We start from the raw sequence: 7,276 nt of genomic DNA, 5'->3' as shown, positions 1-7,276 counted from the left end.
CTTTGTTATAGTGCCATCTAGTGAGCAATGTGCAACATTGTAACAATGCAACGAGACTCAATTTAAGTTTAGTGTTAACAAAGTCGCAATAAAGGCATAAAGATTCCGCTTCTTCAAAGAAGGCAACCGCTGCTGGTTATTTTAATTACATTTAAAGTTGTTTAGTTGTTAACAGGGTCAGCAGGTTAGTTGTTATCAGGGTCAACAGGTTAGTTGTTATCAGGGTCAGCAGGTTAGTTATCAGGGTCAGCAGGTTAGTTATCAGGGCCAGCAGGTCAGTTAACAGGGTCAGCAGGTTAGTTGTTATCAGGGTCAGCAGGTTAGTTGTTATCAGGGTCAGCAGGTCAGTTATCAGGGTCAGCAGGTTAGTTATCAGGGTCAGCAGGTTAGTTGTTATCAGGGTCAGCAGGTTAGTTAACAGGGTCAGCAGGTTAGTTGTTATCAGGGTCAGCAGGTTAGTTATCAGGGTCAGCAGGTCAGTTAACAGGGTCAGCAGGTTAGTTGTTACAGGGTCAGCAGGTTAGTTGTTATCAGGGTCAGCTGGTTGGTTATCAGGGTCAGCAGGTTAGTTATCAGGGCCAGCAGGTCAGTTAACAGGGTCAGCAGGTTAGTTGTTATCAGGGTCAGCAGGTTAGTTGTTATCAGGGTCAGCAGGTCAGTTATCAGGGTCAGCAGGTTAGTTGTTAACAGGGTCAGCAGGTTAGTTGTTATCAGGGTTAGTTATCAGGGTCAGCAGGTTAGTTATCAGGGTCAGCAGGTCAGTTAACAGGGTCAGCAGGTTAGTTGTTATCAGGTCAGCAGGTTAGTTGTTATCAGGGTCAGCAGGTTAGTTATCAGGGTCAGCAGGTTAGTTGTTATCAGGGTCAGCAGGTCAGTTAACAGGGTCAGCAGGTTAGTTGTTATCAGGGTCAGCTGGTTGGTTGTTATCAGGGTCAGCAGGTTAGTTATCAGGGTCAGGGTTAACAGGGTCAGGTTAGTTGTTATCAGGGTCAGCTGGTTAGTTGTTATCAGGGTCAGCAGGTTAGTTGTTATCAGGGTCAGCAGGTTAGTTGTTAACAGGGTCAGCAGGTTAGTTGTTATCAGGGTCAGCAGGTTAGTTGTTATCAGGGTCAGCAGGTTAGTTATCAGGGTCAGCAGGTTAGTTATTAACAGGGTCAGCAGGTTAGTTGTTATCCGGGTCAGCAGGTTAGTTGTTAACATGGTCAGCAGGTTAGTTGTTAACAGGGTCAGGTGGTTAGTTATCAGGGTCAGCAGGTTAGTTGTTAACAGGGTCAGCAGGTTAGTTGTTAACAGGGTCAGCAGGTTAGTTGTTAACAGGGTCAGCAGGTTAGTTGTTAACAGGGTCAGCAGGTTAGTTGTTAACAGGGTCAGGTGGTTAGTTGTTAACAGGGTCAGCAGGTGGTTAGTTGTTATCAGGGTCAGCAGGTTAGTTGTTAACAGGGTCAGGTGGTTAGTTATCAGGGTCAGCAGGTTAGTTGTTAACAGGGTCAGCAGGTTAGTTGTTAACAGGGTCAGCAGGTTAGTTGTTATCAGGGTCAGCAGGTTAGTTGTTAACAGGGTCAGCAGGTTAGTTGTTATCAGGGTCAGCAGGTTAGTTGTTAACAGGGTCAGCAGGTTAGTTGTTAACAGGGTCAGCAGGTTAGTTGTTAACAGGGTCAGCAGGTTAGTTGTTAACAGGGTCAGCAGGTTAGTTGTTAACAGGGTCAGGTGGTTAGTTGTTAACAGGGTCAGGTGGTTAGTTGTTAACAGAGTCAGCAGGTTAGTTGTTAACAGGGTCAGCAGGTTAGTTGTTAACAGGGTCAGGTGGTTAGTTGTTAACAGGGTCAGGTGGTTAGTTGTTAACAGGGTCATCAGGTTAGTTGTTAACAGGGTCAGGTGGTTAGTTGTTAACAGGGTCAGCAGGTTAGTTGTTAACAGGGTCAGGTGGTTAGTTGTTAACAGGGTCAGGTGGTTAGTTGTTAACAGAGTCAGCAGGTTAGTTGTTAACAGGGTCAGGTGGTTAGTTGTTAACAGGGTCAGGGTGGTTAGTTGTTAACAGGGTCAGGTGGTTAGTTGTTAACAGGGTCAGCAGGTTAGTTGTTAACAGGGTCAGGGTGGTTAGTTGTTAACAGGGTCAGCAGGTTAGTTGTTAACAGGGTCAGCAGGTTAGTTGTTAACAGGGTCAGGTGGTTAGTTGTTAACAGGGTCAGGTGGTTAGTTGTTAACAGGGTCAGGTGGTTAGTTGTTAACAGGGTCAGGTGGTTAGTTGTTAACAAGGTATAACACGTCTGTACAGCTCAACAGCAGAAGGGGAGGGAATATAACATTTCCACTTTGACAAAATCATTGCTCGACTTTGAAACCAAAATGTTGAGATACTTTATATTATAAAGATTGAAACTTGAGTGTGACCAATTTAATTTCTCATTTGCACACATTCCCAAACTAAAACTATTCACAACCAGTTAGACATTTATATTTTCCCCATTACAACCAAACCTCTCAAATTACAGCAGTTGAAAAGAAAAATGTACCAAAAGTTCCTTTTCCCACTTTCTAGAGCCAGATGTTTCTGCTGGATGTGATGATGAATCCTCTTCATTTGAGAACACCTCCAAAACGCTTTGCAACAGGACACTTTTTGATTGGATAAATTCAGTGAGGTCCGTCCCCGTATCCACCCCTTTACTTCCATTTGGTTCCTGGTGAATACCACCCTCTGCCTACCACCTCACGTAGGTGGAACAACTCCTAAACCCAACATTCTGGGCCTGGGAAGACCTTCTAGGCACACAGCTCATTAGTTGTACATGCCTGGTACAAAGGTACCGCACCACCGTTTGGGACTTCATCTCAGATTTCTCAACAGATGTGCATGAATGTTCTGCCAGATAAATAATGACACACACACTGTCCTCTCAAAGCTCTCAAATTTTATAGTGCAGCTTTTGCAGTTGTTAAATGTAAAAACATTCAGAGCAATATCCTTTCTTGTGCGTTACCCTGTGGAACAGATGGTTCAGAACAACAGAGGGCTACTTACTGTAGTACAGTACAGTGTAGGGTTTCTTCAATGCTGGATGGGCCCAAAGGCATCTTATGATCATAGACCATTTGTAATGACTAGTTGTAGTATGAAATCTAGTATTCTTCCATGCAGCATAATAGAGGTTGACAACATGTTCCCTTTTTAAAATATTGATATGTTAGAATGTAAGCATCATCACTTCAGCATTAGATTATCTTAAGGCTGATAGTGTTTATCCAACTCTGTCATGTAAACAGTAGGCTATAGGCCTCTCAACCCAGTAAATGGCAAATGTGAGCTACAAAAAGGAACATCCTGAATGGTTCTTTGGACTTTTGGTGTAACCTGGACATCATATCATCTGTGCTGTATAATAGCCCTGAGTGTTTTCATGATATACATGTCAATAGACTGAAGAGAGTTAGTGGATGGTGTTTATAATAGGGAATGTAACTGACTGACCCTGAACTGGATCCTCTGTGGCATAGTGAGGTCACAGTAAAAGAGACCGACTCCTATATTGTTCTGAACTGGATCCTCTGTGGCATAATGAGGTCACAGTAAAAGAGACTGACTCCTATATTGTTCTGAACTGGATCCTCTGTGGCATAATGAGGTCACAGTAAAAGAGACAGACTCCTATATTGTTCTGAACTGGTTCCTCTGTGGCATAATGAGGTCAACACTCTAACCACTAGGCTACCCCGCCGCCCTTAGTGAGGTCACAGTAACAGCGAATCCTATATTGTTCTGAAACTGGATCTTTGATAGCTGCAGCATAATGAGGTCACAGTAAAAGAGACCAACTCCTATATTGTTCTGAACTGGATCCTCTGTGGCATAATGAGGTCACAGTAAAAGAGACCGACTCCTATATTGTTCTGAACTGGATCCTCTGTGACTGCAGCATCTTTAGTGAGGTCACAGTAAAGAGTGACTCCTATATTGTTCTGAACTGGATCCTCTGACTGCAGCATCTTTAGTGAGGTCAGTAACATAGGGACCATACTGTTCTAAACTGACCTATTAGTACCTTGTCATATTGTTCTGAACTGGATCCTTGACTGCAGCATCTTTAGTGAGGTCACAGTAACAGAGTGACTCCTATATTGTTCTGAACTGGATCCTCTGTGACTGCAGCATCTTTAGTGAGGTCACAGTAACAGAGTGACTCCTATATTGTTCTGAACTGGATCCTCTGACTGCAGCATCTTTAGTGAGGTCATAGTAACATAGGGACTCCCATACTGTTCTAAACTGGATCCTTGTGGCTGCAGCATCTTTAGTGAGGTCACAGTAACAGAGCACCTCCTATATTGTTCTGAACTGGATCCTCTGTGACTGCAGCATCTTTAGTGAGGTCACAGTAACAGAGTGACTCCTATATTGTTCTGAACTGGATCCTCTGACTGCAGCATCTTTAGTGAGTCACAGTAACAGAGGGACTCCCATATTGTTCTGAACTGGATCCTCTGTGGCTGCAGCATCTTTAGTGAGGTCACGGTAACATAGGGACTCCCATACTGTTCTGAACTGGATCCTCTGTGACTGCAGCATCTTTAGTGAGGTCACAGTAACAGAGTGACTCCTATATTGTTCTGAACTGGATCCTCTGACTGCAGCATCTTTAGTGAGTCACAGTAACATAGGGACTCCCATACTGTTCTAAACTGGATCCTCTGTGGCTGCAGCATCTTTCGTGAGGTCACAGTAACATAGGGACTCCCATACTGTTCTAAACTGAATCCTCTGTGGCTGCAGCATCTTTCGTGAGGTCACAGTAACATAGGGACTCCCATACTGTTCTGAACTGGATCCTCTGTGACTGCAGCATCTTTAGTGAGATCACAGTAACAGAGGGACTCCCATATTGTTCTGAACTGGATCCTCTGACTGCAGCATCTTTAGTGAGTCACAGTAACATAGGGACTCCCATACTGTTCTGAACTGGATCCTCTGTGGCTGCAGCATCTTTCGTGAGGTCACAGTAACATAGGGACTCCCATACTGTTCTGAACTGGATCCTCTGTGGCTGCAGCATCTTTAGTGAGGTCACAGTAACATAGGTACTCCCATACTGTTCTGAACTGGATCCTCTGTGGCTGCAGCATCTTTAGTGAGGTCACAGTAACATAGGGACTCCCATACTGTTCTGAACTGGATCCTCTGTGGCTGCAGCATCTTTAGTGAGGTCACAGTAACATAGGGACTCCCATACTGTTCTGAACTGGATCCTCTGTGGCTGCAGCATCTTTAGTGAGGTCACAGTAACAGAGCGACTCCTATATTGTTCTGAACTGGATCCTCTGTGGCTGCAGCATCTTTAGTGAGTCACAGTAACATAGGGACTCCTATAACATTCTGTCTGTGGGGAAACTAAGTTTGATCTAAAAAAGTTAAATCGGTCACTCAAAACATTTCGTACAATCACAAAATAAAATCAATAAAAAATATTTTCAATTTAGAAACGGAGTGAAAATATTAATGTGCAGTCTAAACAACCATCTACAGAAAAAGTCCAAGTTACGTTTAAGAAAAAGAGTCCAGCATTAGATCCTATGAGTAAAAAAGAGAGTCCAGCATTAGATCCTGTGAATGAGGTGGATACTCCTCCTGATATTGTGGATACTCCTGATAAGGCCTGCAGGCCTTTCAAACTGTGAATGAGTCCCAAATGGCACCCTATTCCCTATTTAGTGCACTACATTTGACCAGAGCCTTATGAACCCAGGTAAAAAATAAAAATTTTTTAAAAAAGAGTGCACTATAAAGGTTGCTATTTGGGACGTAATCAGTGAAACCAAACATTTGAACCCCAGGAGGAAAAGAAAAACAGCCATATGTCAAGAAATGCACAACGTGTTAATTGGAACAGTCCATCCCACTGGAAGTCATGTGACTAGTGAGTGTTAAGGTTTGGTCACTGTCTGTGCAGATTAAAGAAAGGAGACAAAGAGAGGAAGCCACTTTATGACTATTGTAATGCCACCAGTATTTTGTCCTAGTCCCTCTTCTTCTTTGTTAAATAGTGGACTCGTAGTGTGCCGTGCTGCTGCTGCCCTTAGGAGACGTTTTGAGAAGGACTACTGGCTCCTGCATACTGCTAGCACAGGGGCCTGGTTCTGGGGCCACCAGGGCCGGAGCCCCCTCAACTCCATACCCCTCCTGGTCCTGCGTAGTGGTGGGAGTGGAGGAGTCTGGGTAGATGACCAGGAAGGTGGAGGTGAGGAAGCCCAGGAAGGAGCCTCCAGAGGCCATCATTGGGATGACTCGCACGCTACCCACCGCGTCCACCACCGTGCTCAGTGCAGACGCCACTAGGATCTGGGCAATGTACACCTGGCACGACAGTATGGCACAGTCGATGCCGAAGCCTCGCCGCGACTTCCCCGGACTGTGGTGGATGTACTGCGGTAGAGACAGAGGGGGGAAGAAATTACCTGTTTTTACTCATCTCTCACATCAGTCCAAAGATTGGAACTAGGTAATAGTCTAACTCAGTTATCATCACATTGGCCTAGAATGATCAACATCATATCAAGTTGTTTTTATTAACAATATGACCCCTTTGAAAGTGTACCGACATCCTTGTTCTCATGCTACTGGCAGCGTCTACTAACTAGGTCTGTTAAGATCTACACTGAGTGTACAAAACATTAAGAACACCTGCTCTTTCTATGACATAGACTGACCAGGTGAATCCAGGTGAAAGCTATGATCCCTTATTGATATTAAATCAACTTCAAACAGTGTAGATGGAGACATGTTGAAGACGAAGGCCATGCAGCCGAAACAGAGAGTTTAAACTTTGTTTTCATTGAACATGCCATACAAAATGGCATTTTAAATAATTATATGAAGAGTGCCTTGGTCCTCCTTTCTTTCTAAGGATTTTTAATCCTTGAGACAATTGAGACATAGATTGTGTGTGTGCCATTCAGAGGGTCAATGGGCAAGACAAAAGATTTAAGTGCTTTTGAACGGGGTATGGTAGTAGGTGTCAGGCGCACCGGTTTGAGTCAAGAACTGCAACGCTGCTGGGCTTTTCATGCTCAGCAGTTTCCTGTGTGTATCACCCAACTTGACAACTGTGGGAAGCATTGGAGTCAACATGGGTCAGCATCCCTGTGGAACGCTTTTAACACCTTGTGGAGTCCATGTCCCAATGTCCCAATGAATTGAGGCTGTTGAGGTGTTCCTAATGTTTGGTATTCTCAGTGTATGGTCTAATTTAACCCTACAAGACATGCGGACATGTATTTCTGTTAC

At 44.1% G+C, this 7,276-nt stretch overlaps 1 pseudogene; it reads right to left on the bottom strand.

The window, feature by feature from the left end:
- Positions 1-4,538: 4,538 nt before the first annotated feature.
- Positions 4,539-7,276, bottom strand: part of LOC124005700 — a 43,404-nt pseudogene continuing 40,666 nt past the window's right edge.

This window comes from Oncorhynchus gorbuscha, linkage group LG19 (assembly GCF_021184085.1).
Source record: "Oncorhynchus gorbuscha isolate QuinsamMale2020 ecotype Even-year linkage group LG19, OgorEven_v1.0, whole genome shotgun sequence".
Classification (NCBI taxonomy): Eukaryota; Metazoa; Chordata; class Actinopteri; order Salmoniformes; family Salmonidae; genus Oncorhynchus; species Oncorhynchus gorbuscha.
This window is presented reverse-complemented; position numbering and strand designations above follow the sequence as displayed.